The following is a 24245-nucleotide window of genomic DNA, read 5'->3' on the forward strand; positions in this document are numbered from 1 at the left end:
ATTGAATGTTTTTTACCTTTAGTGTTACAAAATATTCTATTTTCTTATTTCCTGCTATTGCTCCAAATACTTTTTTTTCCAAATGCATATGAGCTAGTTTTAAGGTGGCAAGGGTAGACTTATTTGTTATTCTTGAGAAAGCTGTGTTCTACATTCTCAAACCTTATAAGGCATAATTGTAAAAATATTTTGCCAGTTACGCAACCATTATGTTTCTTTATAGAGTTGCACAAAGTAACGTATCTGTCAAAGTTTCAAAGCAAGATCAAAACAGTCTGTATTTTGAAGAAAACAAACTTTTATTGTCCACGATTTGTCAAGAAATGTTCTCAGTTAACATAGCAGTAATTGTTTCTTGACTTAACATAGCAGTCTGTTTTCAGACAAACTGAGGCCTTGAGGATATATTCGCTGAAGAAATTCAGCTTCCCGTGTGATGTATATGTTACTAGTTTGGTTCTGTGATAGCAAATCAACCATTGAAACACTAAATGGTATCTGATCAACTTTTATGTTTTATTACCTCCAACAAAGTATTATGTATCTCATTTCGCTCAGGACAAATGTGCAGTAAAGTATCTGTTCCGAAAACAGTCAAGGTTTCAGTCCCCGTGTATGAGAAATCACGACAAACTAAAACAGCTTCAAGAAGCTAGCATAACAACTTTAGAATTAACAATTTAATTTTACGTTTACCTTAAAACAACTGGACAAGCTTCATGTTTGTTACTTTGCATGTTAAGAGTACTTGGCGGCATCCTGAACTTTCTGGATAACATGTAGGACCTTCTTGAGTGAACTACTGGACCTTTCGTTAGTGGACTGACAATGAAGGAATCAAACTCTTTTAAATCCACCTCATCCACTTCCAGAACTTGTCCCACGTACCACTAGTCATCATACACTGCAGTAATGAATAACTCTACATCTGGTACCTGTCTTGGATTTACTGGATTGTCTGGTCCAGACTCGATTATTTACAGACCTCCGTCAAACAAACATTACCACTAAGGTGAGACGTCACATCAACATATCTAAAAAAATATACTCTAACAAGGGTATTATAATTCATCTCTAACGGGTAAGTTCCTAGTATGGTGATCTACCTTCAGCTGTTGGCGATCTATAGCCTATTTTTATATTGTGTTTGCCCCCTATAGTTAAAATGTTTTAGATTTAATTACTAGTTTTACATGTATGTCTGTGATATTCTAGATGTTTTACTGTCCTTTGTCGACAGGTTTTTATAATACATATATATTCCATTTCAATGTCAACTGTTCTCGTCACGGTACGGCTGAAATATTGCCGATGTGACGTTAAATATTAAATCACTCGCTCACTATAACGGGTAAAGTCTGTGCAGTTTGTGTTATAAGGGTGTTTGGTAATGCAACTGAAGATGGTGAAAACGCAATAACATTTTTCCCTCGGGGTAATATAACTTCAACCTGGCTTGTAATCTCAGTGAACGCAGTTTTTAATCAAGGATTCATTACCAAAGACCATAATAGAAAGTTCAACAAACTAAGACGCAAAATAATATACATGTTTTTTTTATATTCTTAGTATACTTTAATTTCAGTACATTGACACTATCAAAGTACACATGGTATGACATTTCCCATGTTTTATGACATTAATATTTTAACAAATGGAAAAGTCGATGTCTGAAAATTATTGTGTTGCCAGCGAGTGCGAGGTTCCCTGCGTGGATTGAATGGCATGAAGTTTATTACCTTATTTATGACGAGCAGTTTTCTTGTGTACACAGCAGGTTACAGATTAAACCCTGTTTCCTTAATGAAACTAGGCTGTGTTTCCGTATTGTTCCCAAGCGTTTCCACATGGCATTAACACTGATGAAAAAGTTGGATGATCGATGGCATACACATACTGGTCCATATCAGTACAAGCTACTGGTTAGTTAGAACAGTTTTGACAGCAGTAAGGAAAGCAAGGTAGATCTATCGAGTGAAGACGATCAATCAAATGTCAGAAGGGAACATCAATTGCTGATTTGCAACGTATAGCATTCATTTTCGATTTCGGTGGAAGTAAACTTTAATTAGGCTATTTGTTATACTATGCTTTTGATTCCGTACTTCCAACTGAAAATACATCCGATGAAATCATAAAACGATGGCAAGTTTTGTTCATGCAGGTATATTTTAGGTGTGACTGTAGGTGGCGTGCACCTGTAGAACGGAATTAATGCTGTCGGGAAATACACCAATTAGAGCCTATGTTATATGTGCATACGCGAGAGTTATTCTTATATTAAATGTACCAGATGTAGATGGAAGCTTACCATTGTCAATGCGTTGTTGCTTGCATTGTCTTAACGCCAAACTTTTAGCCTAGAAGAAAGGCAAAACGTGTTTTCTTAACAAATACATGTTATGTATAATTGTACATATTCTAGAGCGTCTAGTCTTCCCATTCGATATTGAACAAAATGTCAGTACTAACCAGCAAAACCTAAACGTCGCCTTGCTGCCTCTTTTTCCCTTGAGAAGTTGGTCTGAGCCATGAGGATATGATATCTAAATTTTCTTGATCCGGTCCTTTCCTGTGTTCTGAATGTACGTGTATTTCCTTTTCTCGAAATTATGCTAGCTGAAAGCTTACTTGCGCTTAAAGTCCACAAGACGTTAGAAAATATGTTTCAAATACCCCAAGTGGTCTGGAAGACTGTCACCTAAACCGACGATATCACCAATGGATAAAAGACAAAGCGACAATATAACACCAACTAGACGTTCTTCCATCTTCCGTGATGTTGAGATGCACTCACCAAATGTGAAGCAATTATATCCATGAAAGCTGAATGGTCTGACTGCCACTGCACTTTGTTCTTCCTCCTCGGTGATTCGTTGCTGGTTATGACCGGACATCTGTTTCCATCCATCAAATTTATTGTTGCTTGGATGAGGGGAATAACATACGAAATTTTGACAGTCCAGGACAAAGTTTGACCTAGTGAGTGTGGTTTTACGCCGCTGTTAGCAATACTCCAGCAATATCACGGCGAGGGACACCAGAAATAGGCATCACACAATGTACCCATCTGTGGAAGCGAACCCGGGTTTTCGGCGTGACGAGCGAACGCTTTAACCACAAGGCTATCCCACCGCCCGCGACCATCTTTGAGCTTACGCAAGACAATATTTGGTGACCAAGGTATTTGAATAAAACACTACTTGCTAATGACTTTGTATGATCGTTGCTTATGTACCATGTCCACTTATAAAATTATGTAAATCATAATGTTAGAAATCCAATACTGTCGTCAATGGACACCGCGTGGCATTGTTTTGCCTTTAGAACATCAAGATTAATTAACGGGACACCATGTGTTATGCAGGATTGACATTTGTCGGAACAGGTACTTCTGGTAAGTGAGGTGAGGTGAAATTGGGTTTTACGTCATGCTTGAGAATATTTCGTTCATATGACAACGTGCATGCGTGTGTATGTGTATGTGCAGCTGCTTGTACTAGCCCAGATTAAAGCTGGTTTTATAGTGCTAGCCCACTGAGATATCATGCCGCAGTGAAGCATGAAGTCTGTATGACTGTATGAAGTCACGTGTCATGGGTTTTCGCTTGAGCCTCTCTTTTCATTATCACGTGACTGTGTAAGAATGGCGACATTGTACGCGGGTCAAAGATTTGCTGGTACTGAAGACACAGCTATCATGATATCATGATGAAGCTCACTATAGTCCACTCAAGATATCCCATTTCTCAAACGAGAAGTAAGATACATTATTCATGGTATTCTATTGAAAACATCGTTTGTTCTACCTTGAGTCTGAATTCTTTGTTACAGTAAATATGGATAGATTTAAGAAATACAGTTCGCTTTACCACCATGTATAGTGTAATAAAACACTCTTTCGCCCTGAACTATTATAGTTAAAGTACGAGGACGCTTGCGTCCGAGTGCTTTAACGTTATAATAGTTCGGGGCGAAAGTGTGCTTTATTACACTAATCCGCATTTTAAATTCAGCTCTTCACGGGACATCTGTACGTAAGAATGCAATAAATTGCCTACATATTGACCAACAATTCAAAGGCTGTCAATACCAGTTCAGAACTGTGAACCGATCACCCCAGTAAGAGTGTGCAACAGAAACTGATTCAACTACTCGAGGGAAATTAATAGAGAAGTGAGTGTTGTTTTACACCGTTTAGCAATATTCCAGAAATACCACGGTGGGGAAATCAGAAATGGGAATCCCACATTGCCCGCTTGTATGGAATCAAACGTGAGTCTTCGGCAAACCTCTTACCGACAAAACACGGTGAGTTTCTTATCGGATGAGTTTGGCAAAGAGTTCGACGTCCTTGGTCGTGATAAATCAAGAACACATATCCCAACATCACTGCATTGTCACAACCCGTGAATATCCGGGTTAGAATTGATCTTCAGAATCTCATACTTGTCGTAAGAGGTGACTTTAACGGGATCGAATGGTCAGGCTCGCTGACTTGGTTGACACATGTCATCATATCCCAATTGCGTATATATCGATGCACATGTTGTTGATCACTGGATTGTCTGGTCCAGATTCAATTATACATTTCAGAACACACACAGTTAAACAAAACATACACCAACCATTGTTTCCGGGTCACAAATGTCAGGTTTCTGTCACAGCGTGTTGCCAAAAAAACAAGAGATGATCATTGTCAGTGTGAATTCAATTAATGGTCATATTTTAATACCACGTACATTGAATCTACATTTCTCACAGTGCTACAATAGAATTATCAATTACAGTGGAAACCTGATCAGTAAAATTTCAAGGGACTTGCCAAAATTGTTTACTTATCAGGTATTTTACTTATCCAAACTTATAAAAACCTGCAAATGACAACCATATGCATGTATATGTATGCATATTTAACAATAAACAGCTTATCAGGGCTGGCCTCCAGTTGTCAGTGTATTGCCAACTGCTTGACGCCAGCGAGCTGTAAGTAGGATGTTTGTTTGACTGGAGACTGACACGACAGCCCCTCATGTCGGATATGTGGTGATCGCTAATTTAGTTATCTAGTATCTTTTGCTAAGTAATTTACTTCCAGGGACCGTGAGAAGACGTTTAGTTAAGCGGTATTGTTTACTTATCCTAGGTTCGATAACCAGACTCTAATAGTGATAATTAATGAAGAAATTTGCGGGGACCAAAGAAAAGTGTTTACTTATCAGATCTGTTTAGTAAAGCGGTCTTTACTTAGGCGGTTTGCACTGTCGTAATAGTCAATAAACATGTGTGATATGCTACATGGTTCAACTTCAGGAAAGCACAAGGTGAAGTTGAACCGTAAGTAGAGTGTTATATGTATCTATGGAATATATTATAAAGAACATCTAAAACAAAACCTTTGAAGATACTTCATTGGGCTGCCGCATTTCCCTTGTGAGTCATTCTAGAGTACTACCATTGGTTGGAACACACCAGGGACATCTTCCTCGTTCTGTGATCGAGTCCAGTCTTCATTGGGTTCAAAAGATTTCTTCAATTTCTGAAATGTGTCGATGTGATGAAACCATATTGATATTCATCAAGCAAAGGGTGATATTTAACGAACGCTGTATCCCCAGGAAAGAGCATATCATGAGAACATGATTTTCATGCTTCGTGACATGACACGTTCAGATGCCCAAAACACTTCAGCAGCTAGTTCTAGTGAGTTACAAGTGTTCATAAAATGGCATCACTGATAAAATATTGATGATCATCTGACGTAAAAAGAGAGTACACACATTGTACTTTCGGATTCGTTCTGAAAAGCAACGTACATAGTTTGAAAAGTGTTTTTCTTGTGACTTACACGTCACAACCATGTTGGCATGCTGTCACTTTCGAACTGCTCCAAGACGACAACGTACAAAGCAGAACACATACGTAACGGTATACACCAAGTGAGTTGAAGAGTGCCAAACTGATTCAGATATCTTTGAGTCTAGTTGCGTTTACCTTTTTCATTGTTGCTCCTGGAGTGTTGTAAACCGTCCAAATGAAAACAGCCGGTAAAGGCAGTAGTGATGAAAAGGATATGAGCCACCCAAGAGCTGTTGCCCATGTGGGGTAGATGTAGTCCCCGTACTTTGGGGGTCGGTAGGAGTAGAAGGAGTAGCAGCAGATCACCTGGTACAACAGTTGGAACATAAAAGATACACACTGTCCTCTATAGTGGTGTTCACTTTAAAACTGAGGATCATGTATTAATTTTCAAATATTTATAGACGTTGTGGTGGTGTGTGGTCCTGTGCATAGGACTGAGGTCACAAACCAGTTGCAGTTAAGCAACGATGGGCGCGGAGAGTCCTTGGTTCGGGGACCGTGTTTAGCAGCTTGACTCCTGAGAGTTTCTAGGAGTTCAGTCCTGCCCCACAAAGAAGCGCATGTGATACATGTGGTCTCACCTGAGGCAAGTGAGATTGTTCAAAATTGCCTCTGTTCACCCAGCAGAAAATGGGTACCGGGTGGAATAAGTCATGTGTCTAATAACCTAGCGCCTCACTGGTAGTCAGATTGTTAGCGCTATGAGCATCCACCTAGTGAATGGAGTTTAGAAACTGGTGGGATAAGTCATGTGACTAATAGTCTAATAACCTAGCCAGGGTAATAATAGTGAGATTGTTAGGAGCATTCGCCCAGTGAATGGTGTTTAGCTCATTATAAATGCTCAATTATTATAACTCGGTGTTTGTCCAAGATACGTTACATGGATCAGGGCTGGTGATTTCCTAAAGAGTGATTCGTTGCTCGCCCCTAGTATAGTGATCTACCTTCAGTTGTTGGCGACCTATAGCTCGTTTTTATATTGTATTGTCTTCATAAATAAAATAGTGTTTCATGTACATGCTAGAGTACATCTGTGATACTCTAGTTATTTTACAGTCCTTCGATGACTGATTATTTCGCAACCTAAATGTATTGTTTCTGTAAAACATTTCTCGTCACTATATCGCTGAAATATTGCCGAGGTGACGTTAAATTGTAACTCACTCACTCACTCACTCATTCGTTGCTCATAATATACCCAGCACTAACCTGTCTGTCATTAACAGTTTGCCATCGCACAGCTGAAATATTACTCTGTTATTGAACAACAAACAAAGCCAATTATATGACGAACTACTCGTACATAAGTACCTCGGGCATTTACGCACTAAAACCGCCGCAGAAATATTTTCTTCAAGGCATTATTTTGGCAAGAGTTTAAAAGTATATACAAGCATGTTAACGCTGGGGGCCCCTAGTATGGTGATCAAGCTTCAGTTGTTGGTGATCAATAGCCCGATTTTATACTGTGTTGTTTTGTAATGATTTAACATATTACACTGAACTCAAACTAGTTTTAATCGATTTGTGATATTCTAGTCGTTATATTGTCCTTCGCTGACAGGTTTTTAAATAAGTATACATATGTTTATTCTGAGTACATACGGTTTGTCGTCACATTATGGCTGAAATCTTGCCGATGTGACGTTAATATTAACTCACTCACTGTTAACGCTGGGACTTTGTTGACTGCAGCATGTAACACGGTTTTCTTCAGTTTAGCGTATCATAGCAATAATTTTATTGCAGTTCATTAGCAATTGCTGTTGTGTAACATGTTCTTACTTATATGTTAGTATAGAAGATTTAGAAGTCTCGAATTACTTACGACTAGAAATAGAGGGCACACAAACTTGAAACTTATGACCATGACCCGAGGTATCGTCTTTCCCCACATCGTACGGATGTCCTCCTGAAGCCTCTGTGTTCCTGAAGAGATAGTCACTACGTTCTATTATTCACAGGTACACCAGCAAGAGTACCTACTTTGCAAAATATGCTTAATATAAATTAAGGCAAACAGCTCTACCAAAGATAGCTTTGGTGACTGTTGATGAATATGTTTACCAAAAGAAGTTCTTGAAACGAATGAAGCCAACGAAACGTTTGCAGATTAGTCAAACCTAAAGCAGGTGGCTGGTAAGTTGGTAACACCGCCTATTACTGTAATAAAATTATTTTTGTCTTGAATATAATGATTAGATGATGTTAGACCAGGTGCCAATTTACTACAATCGGCTACCAACATTTAGAACCGTCTGTCACAGGACAGGACAGCTAACGACAGGATTGTATAAGGCAGCAACTCCAGCTTACATTTCTGAGCCTTTGATATGCAACTGATCCAGCTCTTTCCACGAAGCTTTTAAAGAGCGTCAAAAGTCAAAACGGGCATGGAAAAGTTTTGAAATGTGTTAATGCTTAACACGCTTGCTCAGGTTATCATGTTTTGCATGTCTTTGTGTGGCGGATGCCGCCAGTGGATTAGGACACGTTCTTTTCTGATAGCATTTCGTGTTCACAGCATCATGTTACAGTACAGCAGATTCGACTTTCTTCCTTTGATTATAGAACGAGTTTGATCGCATTTTGTAATTTGTCGGCCTGTCTGAAGACCATAAAAAATGAAAGGGTGAGTTTAGTTTTACGCCGCTTTTGGCAATAGTCCAGTAATATCACGGCGGGGGTGACCAGAAATGGGCTTCACACTTTGTACCCATGTGGGCAAAAAGTACCTGAAGGGTAAATAATGACTATTTGCAAATGACTGCTTTTTGCTGCAGTAGACATATTGTACTCATTTTAAGTTGATCATTATGTCAGTGTTTGCACTTAAACCTGAAAAGCTGCAGACCCGAAGGACCCAGAACCATAACAAGTTGTGGGTCCTGATCAGAATGTGCAGGCTCTATATTTTAGCTACAATATAAGTAATTCCCGTCATCTAACAAACTGAGTTAAAAAAATATCGTATGTCAGTAATCTAAATTGCTTCCTCGAAAATGATAGCCGTTTCACTTACAGACAAAATCTACTGATCGAGATAAAATCTAGAAATTACCGAATGATATTTTCTGAAAAATAGTACTCTTAGTTATTAAGGATGAAAAAGCCATGAGGACCTGCAGGAAGCAAAAGTTGTTGGTCCGAGTGGTTTTCAGTCGGTTTCAGGCCTATGGACCGACGCTGCATTATGTTACTTGAAACGTCAAAGACTTACGAGTATCTAAGCATCGAAACATACACATCACAATAACAAATAAAAGATCATATCTTTTTTGACGATTTTGTAATTGCCAAGAATCATGCATCCTTACCATAACACCATCCCACAGCAATACACTCAAGGATGCCAAACACGGCCGTCGATGGGAAGTAGGCGTACCAGTCCATAAGCGTCAACACGTATATCCCACCCTGAAATATACATATTGACCAACAGGGATAAAGACATGGTATAATAAATCCCTAATATTCACACTCATTGGGAGCAATATGACAAGCTTTCGTCGAAAAAAATAATGAAGTAGCCATGCATAGTTCAGAAGGGTATAAATGCATGCCATAACAAGAAGACGTGGTCATCATCACTAAGTCAAACAACGCGTGACAAGGGCCATAATTCTATCACAAATTGTAACACTGTTTCCGTTTTCGAACTCCATCAAGGCATGAATATGTCCTGAAAACACATACCAAATTTGGTGTCCCTATCTATAACGGTTGCTGAGAAAATCTGCCCCCATTATCTCTGACGGACGGAAGGAGCTCAAACCAACATCCCCCTCCCACGCGGGGAAAAATAACACCCTGATATTCATACAGGTGGTTTTTTAGATTCCCAAAGCTGATTTTCTAATTTTCTAATTATCCTATATTTGCATTGGGAACAATACAAGTTCATGTCACAAACTGACAAAAATAGTGAGTGAGCGAGTTAAGATTAATAATTTAAGTATTTCTGCCATATCGTGACTAAAAATATATATATATATATATATATATATATATATATATATATATATATATATATATATAAGATACGTACAGTTAGATTTTAAAACCTGTCGACAAAGGACAGTAAGTGGTATATCAAAACTTCCATCGTGAGCTAAATGATTTGCACAACTGAACACATTACCAAATAAAATAAAAACGGGCTGCAGTAACTTAAGGTAGATCACCTTACAGGGGGCCATGGGGACTTTTGCTACTTGCTTGATAGCCTCACAAACATATAATGAAGTAACCAGAGTTAGTTATCTGTCTGAGGAAAAAATCATATATATTTCGTTTGGTGTACAAAACCACAATTACCTGTGAAATTAGATGTTTGATTGGCATTTTAGAAGATGCTATTTGATGAACAGAGATACTTTCTGGGTTTCAATAAAAAGAAGATGAAACCCAGAAAAGTCTCTCTGTTTACCTGTGAAACATACATCAATCCAAACAAGAAGGGACTTGGGGAGTACTATTACCTGTGAAATATACATCAATCCAAACAAGAAGAGACTTGAGGAGCACTTACCATTACCTGTGAAATATACATCAATCCAAACAAGAAGAGACTTGAGGAGTACCATGACCTGTGAAACATACATCAATCCAAACACGAAGAGACTTGAGGAGTACCATTACCTGTGAAACATACATCAATCCAAAGTACTCATTAAGAAAGAGACTTGAGGACTTAGGATTACCTGTGAAACATACATCAATCCAAACAAGAAGAGACTTGAGGAGACTTACCATTACCTGTGAAATATACATCAATCCAAACGAAGAAGAAGAGACTTGAGGAGTACCATTACCTGTGAAATATATATCAATCCAAACAAGAAGAGACTTGAAATACCTGTGAAATATATATCATCCAAACAAGAAGAGACTTGAGGAGTACCATTACCTGTGAAACAAACATCAATCCAAACAGGAAGAGACTTGAGGAGACATCAATCCAAACAAGAAGAGACTTGAGGAAATTATACATCAATCCAAACACGAAGAGACTTGAGGAGTACCATTACCTGGACAACAAACAGTACCATTCCAAACTGTGAAGAGACTTGATATACATCAATCATCAAAAACAAGAAGAGACTTGAGGAGTACCATTACCTGTGAAATATACATCAATCCAAACAAGAAGAGACTTGAGGAGTACCATTACCTGTGAAAGAGACTTGATACATCAATCCAAACAGAAGAGACTTGAGGAGTACCATTACCTGTGACAAGAAGAGACTTGAGGAGTACCATTACCTGTGAAACAAACATCAATCCAAACAAGAAGAGACTTGAGGAGTACCATTACCTGTGACTTGAGGAGTAATTACCTGTACATCAATCCAAACAAGAAGAGACAAACCACCTGTGAAACATACATCAATCCAAACAAGAAGAGACTTGAGGAGTACCATTACCTGTGAAATATACATCAATCCAAACAAGAAGAGACTTGAGGAGTACCATTACCTGTGAAACAAACATCAATCCAAACACGAAGAGACTTGAGGAGTACCATTACCTGTGAAACATACATCAATCCAAACAAGAAGAGACTTGAGGAGTACCATTACCTGTGAAACATACATCAATCCAAACAAGAAGAGACTTGAGGAGTACCATTACCTGTGAAATATACATCAATCCAAACAAGAAGAGACTTGAGGAGTACCATTACCTGTGAAATATGAAACAAACACATCAATCCAAACAGGAAGAGACTTGAGGAGTACCATTACCTGTTGAATATATATCAATCCAAACAAGAAGAGACTTGAGGAGTACCATTACCTGTGAAATATATATCAATCCAAACAAGAAGAGACTTGAGGAGTACCATTACCTGTGAAACATACATCAATCCAAACAGGAAGAGGCTGAGGACCACAGCACAAGAAGAGACTTGAGGAGCCAGCGTCGCTATCATCCAAACAAGAAGAGACGTACCATTACCTGTGAAACATATCAATCCAACAGCAGGCTGAGGACCTAGCTCGTTGATGAGCCAGCGTCGGTGCCATGCGGAAACAGATTCAGCGATGATAGCTCAACAAAGGTGTCTGCACAGATACACATTCAAAAGGTGTCACACGTATGCCAGTTTCAGAAGTTGCCACCTCGCTGTTTCTACTCGTACAAAATGTGAGCAGACCATCAACGATGAGTTGACCCTCCCAACTTCAGCTAAGCAAGAATTCCACGTTCAAGACACATGTTACGAATACATCTCAGCGTTGTTACTATCCAAAATAACATGCACATTTTGTTTTATGGTACATGGTTTGGACATGCAACATTTGGTGCATTGCACTTTTTAAACAATAATAGACGTGTTCAATAATTTTCTGAAAACAATTTATGACTAGATGATCATTAAGGATACATGAAATAGTTGTTGTTTGAAAAGATTTGAAAGACTCCTCGAATTATTCTTGACAAAATTGAAAACATCCTTAACAAACTTTATACTACCCATTTCCTTTACACGAAGACACTATCACCTAAATTTGAAAACAATTTTTATTATATAGAGGAACAAATTTCAAGTTTGGAATTTTTTTCGAGTTTAAGAGACATAATTTGTGATAATTCTTGATACATTAGAAATATCATAATAAAACATTTCACCAGACACAATATCTCCCAAAACATGGCCAGATGAGATTGTAATGGTATTACAGTTAATCCTACGTTCAATTAAAAACATAGGTTGATGTTCGAGAGCTATTTATTGTATGGGAAATCTGGAGTTCCCTCATTACCATTGTATCGATAGCCAACAACATCAAGGTAAAGAAGGTCATCACAGACCACAGCTGAGGAAGAGGGAGAGCGGAAATGACCTCGGGGTAGACGATGAAGGCAAGGTCCAGACCTGCAATACAACTGAGGTAGTCAATGTACGTTTGTATATCTGTTCAATGTTTAAAGTGATATTTTGAAAGAAACAGACACGTAATTTTGCTAATTCCGATCTCTTTATATTCAGTCAAATGTTATTTGTTTGGACAACAGTAGACACAGGGAGTGAGTATTGGTTTACGCCACTTTAGCAATATTCCAGCAGTATCGCTGCGGGGAACACCCAAAATTGGCTTCACACATTCTACCCATGTGGAAGACACACAGGGACGGAATAGCATGTCAAGAAACCTTCCATACATTACATGTATGCAAACAGTGGAAGAGACTGTTCCTATTGGGAGAGGGCGTTCCTAAGATGGATAATTTGTGCCCAATCCATTTCCTTTTGGAATAAGATATGTTTAAAACAAAAATAAAAACTGTTCTTATCCTTGAGACAATCCGACCAGCATCAAGTATGCATTTAATGGGAAACTTGGACTGTCAGATGTTGAAGAGGCCAAAATGTAAAACGTTCAAACAAAAGGACATTGATTTTGAGTGACAATCGTCATCAGTTAAAGTGCACATAACTGTTTGTTTTATAATAGGCAAAAGTTGTTTATGGAAATTATGCGACTTAAACACATGAGGTTGTCATGGGGATGTCGATAATGTTGAGTGAAATAGCGTTGTGCAGATACATGTTCAAAGAGTCCACGCATAACTCAAAGGATGGCTGTGAGTTAGTATGGTTTAGCGCCTCTTTGGTGAGTATTTCAGCTATAAGACATCCTGGCAGCGCGAATACCTTTTGAATAAACTAACGAGTATAGGGATGGTGTTCTGACAAACTGTAAAATCGCTAATTGCAGAGTCTTGGTACCTCCGTACCCCTAAACTCATCAGCAATAGGTATCATTTTAGGTATCAGTATGTTATTTACCAGAGGATTGAAACGCTTCAACAGTTACTCCACGTTGGTAGGCCACGTGACCAACGACACAGAAGAAAGCGAAGCCGAAGAAAACGTTGGTGAGTGAATCAATCAGGCAGATTATTATTGCATCCCTTTAAGAAACAATACATAAAAGTATATTATTCAAATAAAGTTGAAAGTTAAAGCATTTTACAGACAATCGGGCCAATCATAATTCATGGTCTGGGACCTAAATGAGGTAATCAACATCTCATTCTTCCTTTGGAGTTTGATATAGTGTAGTCACAAATTATCATAATTAGTGTTACCATGTTCTCATACAGCTGTAACATATAAAACCATGGAATATACCTGAAGCAGTTGTTATCCTTTCTGTTGTGTCCAGACATCGTGACGATACACCCCATGGCTATACCCATGGAAAACAGGGCGTATCTACACGAGTGAATCCACACCTGAGACCATAGAAACGTGCCGTGTATGTACAAAATTACATTCTATTTAAAATTACAATATAGAACTTCATCTTTGATTATTGTATATACATCCGTATCAAATTACACATATATAGGACGCCATATTAGTGTTTTTGGACCTTATCTATTGTATGTGAAGATGTCATGGTTGGAGAGAAACAACGAGTTTGAAGTACTTCCCTGACTAAGCATCAATAATTAAACGGGATAAATTGAAATTAGCTTTATTGATATAGTCATTGTGATAATTGTAATCACAATGACGGCAAAACAAGCAGTTGGGCAAGTCAAAACAGATTTGTGCTCACTTTAGGGTCTGCCAGCTTGTCAAACTTAGGGTAGACGAAGTAGTAGATTCCTTCTGCTGACCCCGGCAGTAGAGAGCCCCGGATCAGGAACACCAAGGTGAGGATGTAGGGAAGGGTTACAGTGATGTAGACAAGCTGGTGGAAATTAATTATTTAGTGACACAGGGAATGACGGAACTAGGATTCGACTAGGTTAACAAAAACAAACTATATCACTGAAAGATCTGATCTCATTGGTGTACTAAAGATACATGCATAAAAGTAAGAATTCTTAGTGTTCCGTGTAACTATCCAAGAGAGTCGAAAGTACCATACACGTACATATGACATATAATACCTTCCCTGATACTTTGATTCCTTGAAATATCCAAAGGAATAAGATCACTGTGGTGACGGCCAGACACCCAACAAGATGCCATCTTAGACCTCCAAGGTTGTCGAGACCATCACTCTCTCCGAGCATCTGGAATCTGTGGAGGTGAAAACCATTAGATCATTAGCCTGCATTAGGAATGAGACTGAGTGAGGTGGGCGCCATGCAAACAATATTCCAGTCAGAAAAAATGAAGTCAGCAGAAAGACGTGCACGTCTTTAAAATGTATGGTAAAGCAAAGAAGGGTTTGTTTTGGCTGAGAAACAAAAAAGCATGATTATCTGCAATGTTACTTTATCTAAGAACATGAAATAAATTGTAAATATAAACATTCCAGTGAATACTACTGTATGCCTAATAAGACATTTTAGAATTCGTAAACCAACTTCCAGAATTCTTCGGCAGCAGCCATTCTTCCGTCTGATTCGTTAAAGGAATGTCCAGCGTCTGTTGTGTTAGACGTTGTATCATTTGATACATATGTAGCGTTCTTGTTCCATATGCATGCTGGGGTGTTCCATGCATTGTCGCAGTGAGACCAGGGCAGGTTGTTAAAGAACGAGTAGTAGAAGTAGTAGACAAACCATGCAAACGTGACGTTGTAAAATCCAATGTATATCCACGTAACGACAACAGTACCGACGCCTATACCTGCAACGGTGGGGAAAAGGATTGGTATACTGATTCCGAAACATCGCCATGTGTTAAAATGTTTCGAAATGTCAATAGCTACTTGATATAAACTTCTTCACAGAACGCCATATTCAGTGCGAATGCGAACCTGTGGTTTGAATTCAAGTTCACTGGCACTTCCTAAAGGATGCGATGCCAATTTTAGGACCATAGATGAATGAACCATCCATGCAAACCAACACCTGACAGAAGTTCGGGCAGATTTGCTGTGATTTTCCGGGGCGATATGGCCCTAATATGCCACTATAAATAATTGAAGCAACGAGGAAATGCACGAAATTTCAGGTTTCGTAGGGAAACTCGAAGTAACGAGAAAATAGATAAGCAATAAGAAAATGCCAAAAGCAGTGAGAAAATAATCGATCCAAAAAAAAAACATTTCTACTACAAAAGCGTCTTAAAGAGTTCTTATTGAAACTGGACTTGTTTGTGTTTTGTCACTTGGATGTAGTTCACTTGTTACCTTTGAAAGCAGGACATATATTCCAGACTTTTATGGGTCCACTCTGAGAGAACTGCCCGATTGTCATCTCCAGAAACACACAGGGGATGGTTCCAATGATTGTGAAGAACATGAACAGTATCAGATAAGCTCCTTGACAACAAACGGAAAAACATAATTGCATGTTTAACAAAATATATGTTTAGCTGGTACACATCAACAGATCAATTCTAACTCTGGTGGAATGTAAGTAGCTGTAGCAGCTGGCTTTTTTCGACTTTTCTCACAAACGTACAAGGAATCTGCTATATGTTTTCAGAGGAGACCAGTCAATTTTGTCTTATACGTCACAAACAGTGTTCGAAGTACTTTCCACCGCATATTTATTGCATCCACATTATAACCATTATAACTACCTCCAGTTTTTAATCTTAAATCATAAGAGCTTCGGCCTTCCTCTATGACAAGGACATTTGTGTTATTGTTCATATCTTCTGTTTCATTTTGAGATGCAAATATATTATTATTTATTATTTGTTATTTTATTGTAGGATATTTATATAGCGCACATATCCACGCATCTAGTGCATGCTCAAGGCGCTGGTATTTCTTCCCCACGATCACTGGATGTCAGTCTCAACGGCACATCGTATTATCAATCTCATCTCCCTGGGGAGTATACAGCTCTTGCAGCCACCGAGTTATTGTGGCTTTCTCATCCTAACGAGGTACCCATTCACAGCTGGGTGGACTGGGACACATAGTCACAGTACTTTGTCCAAGTTTACTGCACGTTGCTGTACCCGCAACTAGGTGTTTGTACGTATTCATGTGGCCACCATCTGGTCATATACCAACGGATTTGTGGGTTCTTTTAAGTGCACAGGGTTGTGTACTGTACACTAGGGGCTGTGACAACACTGAAAGAGTCTGCAAAGTTGACTCCAAGGTTTTTACACCCGGTCACAGGTGGGCTCGATCCTGACACTAGCCTGGCGACTTAGCCAGCTCGCCCACCGCGCCCCCTAATTGGGAGGTATTATTTGACTGAGGCTCACCTCCTCCGTTGCGCATGCAGTAGAAAGGGAACCTGATGAATGCTCCCGCCCCGACACCGTATCCCACAAGGGTGATAATGTAGTCCAGTTGATTGCGCCATTGTTCGTGAACCATGGTTGCATCCAAACTATAAAAAGAATTCCAAGTGAAATTGACAATTGCATGTGAAGTATCGGCAGCGTAAGACACATGACACCTGTCTTGTTGAGTGCTGCAACTTTTGATATTCGATATTGACGATGGTTATGCCAAATATATTGTTTCCTGATAGGCGGTGTCTTCCTAGATTATAACATACAACAAACAATGAAAGTTTTTTATTTACGGTCCGTATATTCACTGAGGACGAATCTGCCAAGTTCATACATTGGTAATGTCAACTTTTTTCTTGTCTCTAAAGCTTTAGGGCGTGCTCTTCTCTCCTGTAATGGTCTCCAAAGCGCCATTGAAATCAGCACGAAGAGAAATATAGTAGTAAGGCCAGCAGATATACCACTTAAAGGAACTACCGGTATATCACGACACACTTCTCTATAAGTAAATAATGCATTTCTCTATTAGTAAATACTGCATTTCCCTCAATAACACTATCAGCACTCAGGGAAGCTAACATATGATTTATTCCCCAATACACTGCATATTTAGATTTAAGTATTAAATTAAAACGTTCGAATAAATTAATACAACGTTGCATTAAATCGACTCTCGCGACCTCTACCTGCCGAACATTATTTCAAGTGAACCCCATAGACTTATGTCCCTTGGCGCGCTCTTTACGAATATCCTTCACATGTTGTGATTGAAACCAATTCGGCAAACACCGAAAACACCGCAAGCGACAGTTTTCAATGTACGGAGCAATTGTTTACATTCCATATATGGCAAATTGTTCTCTGTTTGGAAGCTGTTTCTAAGTTTCAATTATCCATTACAGACAGCAAGTCGTAAGGGATGATAAGTTTTTATTGCGTCAATAGGAAGCTAAAGTGCGTGCATATGCCCCAATGTATATATGGGAGGCCAAAATATTATCGAAAATGGGCCTTTAAAGCTTGTCAGAAACATTAGCCATATTCTTTTACGGAATCAAGGTAGTGTAATAGGCGACTCCGTTGCGGCGAATCACCCAGTGACAGTAAGGTTCTAGGTTCGATGTTTCTGAACGGTTTCAGCAGCAGACTTTGCGTTGTGTATTTTTTTTAGTGGATGTTGACTTATTTCTTTGAAACCGGAACCTTTATAACCTTTCTTTTAGGTTCTATGATAGTTTAAGTCATGACTAATGATTCTTGCAGAGAAATAACATAATTCAAGTTCGCCAAACAAATACAATTTATTAGTTAATAAAAATAAACTGAACCAAACTTAACAAAATAAATACCAGACTTCCTCTCACGCACTCACCCCTAATAATCTATTAAGCCTAAAAAGAAAACCCTAACTAATTCATTCCTACAAAATAAAAACCTACTCTAAACCTATCATTTCCCCCAACCCACTAGTCAGTCTCCTATTCTACATGAAAAACAACCCTACACAATACCTAATAGGAAAGGAGGAAGACCTCCCTACTTACTACAGTCAGGGTATCCTGAAGTAAGCCACTTCTCTGAGCTTTGCAGGCCCGTGCGCTAACCTTTGACCCGGGAGACGTTAGCTTAACACCCATTGGCCCGCAATGGAGTTAGCCGACCAATCACGGCAGCTCTACCATACCGCACTCGGCATGCGAACAGAAAACACACCGGGCCACGGCAATCCGAGCATGCGCATACCGTGACTGTAAACAGTTCGGTAAAGGAATAATTCCAACTGAATTTTACAGCCAAACAAAGGTAAAAAGCGGAATTTTATGCACTACAAGCAACCTCTGAAGAAATCACTTACTCCGGAAATTGCTACGTAAAACTTCCCACTAAATTACAAACCCACTAGCGTGAACAAACCCAATAGTGTGAAAAATAACATTTACTCCCAAAGAAAAACCCATTTTCCTACAGTAGGAATTTCATTATGTCCACAGCATGTGTTCCAGAGGCGTGGTTAAACTATTATGGAGATTCCGAAAGATTTGCTTGAGATTGTTACAATCCGAGGAAAAACGAATATCAATTCTGACAAAACATTTTATTTGTAAACTTTGTACAAACGTTGTCCCTTAGCTTTAATCATGAAGCTTTTGTTGCCAAACGTGGTGACAATATATAAAGTTAGATATATGTCTTCGAAAATTAAAGACAGTTCTTAAAATTCATTTTGATATTATTACAGTGCACATGTTAACTTCACATGACATTTGTTTATATTGTCCTTTTGTTTGTAATGTGTCACATCCAACAAAACAAATACTAGTACATATAGTATATAGTATATCGTGTCTGGCGTTCGATGCAAAACGTAACAAAGTTGTCATTTGTTGAAAATACAAAATGAAATCTGTTGACTTCACTTGGTTGACACACGTGATCGTATCCCAATTGCGTCTATGCTCATGTTGTTGATCACTGGATTGTCTGGTCCAGACTCTCGATTACTTAAACAAGACTCAAAGCAATCTATTGACTTCAAATGTCACGCCGTCACACGCATGCGACATTGGTTCACCCTGTCTGTTTATCGTAAATTTATACAAGGTTCTTGAGAGGCACACATTTATACATGTTCCGCCAAATGCCGACGAGAAGAAAAGGTAGCTAGTCGAGCGAATACACATTGCCTTCGCAAAAAAAGGCAAGGTAACCGATCACTCGTGAGGGATTGTACGAATACTTAACTACCCTCATTACACTGTGTGTATGGTGACACACTTTAAAGGCATCTGTGGGAGGGCAAATCATTGCGTCAACACGAGCTCGAGGTGACATTGAATAGGGAATGTAATTAACACTTCCGGCGCTCTTGAGGTAACACGAGGCGTAGTGTCGAACAAATAATGGCAGTTTTATTTCTTCTAGTTAACTTGTGGGGCGGGCCGAACAGCTACGAGGGGTAGGCAACAAAGTGACGCTGACAATTGGGCAGTAGATGGGCTGGATTCACTGGTCAGTTCGTTCCTTCAAGTCCCTGGCTTGCCCTTTTTCTTCTGGATTGTGCGTGCTCTGCTCTGTCGGCTCTCCCCAGTTTGCATGTCCTGCCTCAGTTCAAAGGCAGATGAACGACTAACAACTGTCTGCAGTTTCCTCGGACATATCTGTGTTGGTCTGCAGTTCACATGGCCATATTTTGACGAGCCTGACATATGTCTGACAAAAGCACAACAACAGTGTTGTTGGGTGGGTGTTGGTTTGAGAGACCTTGTCACAATGTAGGACAATCTATCTGGAAATGATTTATTCTGTTGAACCTTCTTCTTATAGATATATGAGCCATTCAACACTATAGATAATAACTTCTTGTTTATCTTATCTGAGATTTCCTCATACAAAACATATATGTTGTAATTTGGGTTTCTGTGTACTGCATAATATGTCAGTACATCCCCCATGGTACTTAGTATGGTGGTCTACCTCCAGTTGGCGATCTATAGCCCATTGATATACTGTATTGTCCTAATTGAAAATCCAACATTAGAGAGAAATGCTAGTTTTTATTCTTGATACTGTGATATTCTAGTTGTCCTTCGTTGACAGGGTTTTATAATTTACAGGTCTTTCTGGTGAATTTAAAACTTGTTTTAGTCACGATATGGCTGAAATATTGCCGATGTGACTTAAAATCTTAACTGACTCACTCACTAGTGATCTACTTTCAGTTGTTGGCGATCTATAGCCTGTTTTCATATTGAATCGTCTTCTATATATAAGCCGATTTAGATATAATTACTAGTTTTAATTTCATATCTGTGTAGTCGCTTTACTGTCCTTCATTGACAGGTGTTTATAATATACTTTTAATTATTATAAATCTGTAATTTGATTTAGTCACGATGTGGCTGAAATATTGCCGATTTGACTTAAGATCTTAACTCACTCATAACAATTATAATAATTATTGAACTGAATGTTTACCTGCTAACCCTTTATAAATAAGAAAGAAGCCGACTGGAAACTAATTAAGTAATTTAGTCGATAGAGTCTACCGCTTGATCAACTCTTCTTCTGTTGACGGTATGTCAGACAGATATTATTATTTACGTCTCATCGCTGTACATCTTAAACATATACAGACAGACATAAGACTTCGTACAAATAAGAATATTACCCAACTCCACATATACTAGGCGTCATTAGTAAAGGGTCAAATGATATATAGCACATGTGAAGAAAGGTTTCTCGGAAATAATAGAACTGAGAGTGTCATCATGATGTTTAATGTATTGACAAACGTGACACATCGTGACATACAGAAAAAACGTTCAAACAGCACTAACTAGCTAACATCAGTTGTATAGACCAACACCCGAAAATGAAAATGACAAACATGAAGCACTCGGTCATTTAATATCTTGTGTACCCTCCTCGCGCGTCAAAGACATAGGTGCACCTTATCATGCTCATTATTAAGTTCATTAAGAAAGCTTGCGGAATTCCTCAACTAGAGCTCTGCGGAGTCTCGGAGATCCACTGGTACTGGGTGACGTGTGTACACACGTCGACCGAGTTCATCCCAAGCATGCTCAATTGGGTCTGGCGAACATGCTGGCAACTCTATCCGCTCGACACCCTGCCACCTAGGGAATTCCGTGACAACCCTGACTCTGTGAGTCCCAGCGTTGTCGTCTTGCAGAGGGTCGACCATAAAAGCCATGCTTAGCTTGCAGGAATGGTACTGCTATAGGAGCCAGAATCTCGTACCGATAACGCTGTCCGGTAAGAATACCGTCGTCGACCACGCGCTGTGGAGTACGTGCAGTAGGAGTTATCCCTGCCCAGCACACGAGACCATTGACGTTGATTCCAGCGGCCATGATGTCTACTCCATCTCAAACGGGCCTGCCTGTGACGTGGTGTTAGTGGTGGACAAACCTGCAGTTCGCCCACAACGGAGTCCGGCTGCCCTTAAACGTCAACGAACGGTGTTCCTGAGTATCCTTACATTGTTAACATTGAAGTGTTCTGTCTGAAGATCTGCTGCGTTAAGTAATCTGTTACGTAACGCAGCGTTAATCTCGGACTATAGCGACTCGGGGCGACCACATTCCATGGATCAGTTGGCTTGAAATCTCTGCCACATTCTACCAATGGCACTCTGACTCAAAATAAAGCGGACAACAACCTGAATTTGACCAGATTCCAAAATGCCTATAGCCTGCAGCTGACCCATTTCATCAAGTGTCCAAAAACGTCTCATTTTAAGCTGCGATTTCAAACAGGTAACTGAACAGTGAACGACAAAAGCATCAATGCACGTGTGTTGTCCTCCACTTTCCATGGATAGAGCGACTTGCATGTGCAAATCATAGACATTAATTAGCAGGTGAAATTCCATGTTGACAATTTGAATTAAAAATTCTTTGTAACAGAATGTATCGGACGTTAAAGAATATTTCAACGGCCTAATGTGTTTTTCCATACTGTTACGAAAGTTTGTAAAACATTCAGTTATATATATTTCAAACAAAACAAAAACGAAGATATTACAATTAAAGGCCGGGGCGCAAATCCCCCGTGGGTTTCAAAACACACACACACACACACACGCACGCACGCACACACACACACGGTTACTCCTCAGCATTGCCTGGCAAGAGCCTGATGGAAGTCTGGGGATGTCAAAGCTTAAGCTTGGAATTTACTACTAGAACAAACATGTGCCTGATAGTAAATGTCCAACAACCCTTCCCTTCATTTCATGAAGATAAAAATGACAGACTCATTTGATAAGCGACATGCTAATTTACTTATTCATTTGAAAATCAACTTTTTCTCAAAAGTTATTTCTAATACAAACAAATAATTTTTACACAAAATTCAATCATATTACTTCAGTTATACGCTATGTTAACAATTTATGTCCTAATAAAAATATAATATTTACCATTTGTTTTGCTGTAAAATAAGTCTCTAAATTAAATACATAATATTTATAACATATTTTAATCATGGTATATTACCTTCATAACAGAATAATGCATTCCACTTGAAAACAGCATTTCGAATAGGAGACAGCACAGACATATAGCAACGATAGCATATGTACATAACGTTCATATAACATCAGGTATGTCCCATATATGGCTTATTTGCAGGATTGGGGAGCCATGTCCGAACTAATGTTATGACACAATCTGGCATCAAGTCACGCTGGTGTCTGGTTCCAGTCCACACCAAGTGATGTCTGTTGAAATGTCTCTCTAATGCCTGTCTCTTTCTTTCTTGATATCGAGCATCTCTCCATACACCTCGGTGAAGAAGCATGGTCCAAAATCGCTTTTAGTGCCCATTTCTAAGTTCAGAATTTCTTGTGTTTTCCTGAAGGATATCTTCCTCCCACCACATGTGCCTGTTCACTGGGTCTGTTATGCATGGTTTGCACAAACAGTGAGGACACTCATCTGCACCAGGTCTCTGTTGTATGAGAAACTCGGGGTCACCTTCAGATTCATTCATACCTGGAAGCGTTGTCACTGTTGCCTCGGAATGGGAACTTCTATTATATCCCAGTTATGCTGATGAAATAGATTATATATAGTTTCTCTCTGGAGAGGAGTAACCATCAATGTGTGAGAGAGTCTTTCTTCTTCAACTTCCATGATCGCTGTTTCTCGAGGTTGTACTATTTTACACAGCTTTCTCAAGACTTTATCTATGAAGTAACACTGTTGCGATAATTAGTAGTAACAGTAAAGATAAACGAGTCAGCAAATTAGAGGGTCAGCAAGGAAAAATGAATTATCTGATGGCCATACATAATTGTTTCAGGTCAAAATAATCTCCCAAGATATCTGTTCCATACATTGCGCCTGTAATTGTAGGAGACAGGTTTGTAATTCCCATTCCTGCGACATCTCTGCACAAAGGATTCCTTGAATGCCACTCAGAAGTATAGCTTCTATTCACATTTTCATTCCAGTGGCAAACAGTGAGTGAGTGAGTGAGTATGGTTTTACGCCGCTTTTAGCAATATTCCAGCAACATCACGGCAGGGGACACCAGAAATGGGCTTCACACATTGTGTCCATGTGGGGATTCGAACCCGGGTCTTCGGCGTGACGAGCCAACGCTTTAACCATTAGGCTACCCCACCGCCCCTCCAGTGGCAAACAGCTAATTGAGATTTTATATTGTAAATACTGCC

The 24245-nt window shown here is 39.2% G+C and overlaps 1 long non-coding RNA gene across 1 annotated transcript; it reads right to left on the minus strand.

The window, feature by feature from the left end:
* Positions 1-384: 384 nt before the first annotated feature.
* LOC124281474 lies at positions 385-22329 on the minus strand. The gene is made up of 3 exons (XR_006899934.1): positions 22319-22329; positions 20866-20869; positions 385-498 (listed from the first exon to the last, which is right to left on the minus strand). It is a non-coding gene; the product is annotated as an uncharacterized LOC124281474 (long non-coding RNA).
* Positions 22330-24245: the final 1916 nt, after the last annotated feature.

Source organism: Haliotis rubra, unplaced genomic scaffold (genome assembly GCF_003918875.1).
Source record: "Haliotis rubra isolate DU_JTF1 unplaced genomic scaffold, ASM391887v1 Scf108, whole genome shotgun sequence".
Classification (NCBI taxonomy): domain Eukaryota; kingdom Metazoa; phylum Mollusca; class Gastropoda; order Lepetellida; family Haliotidae; genus Haliotis; species Haliotis rubra.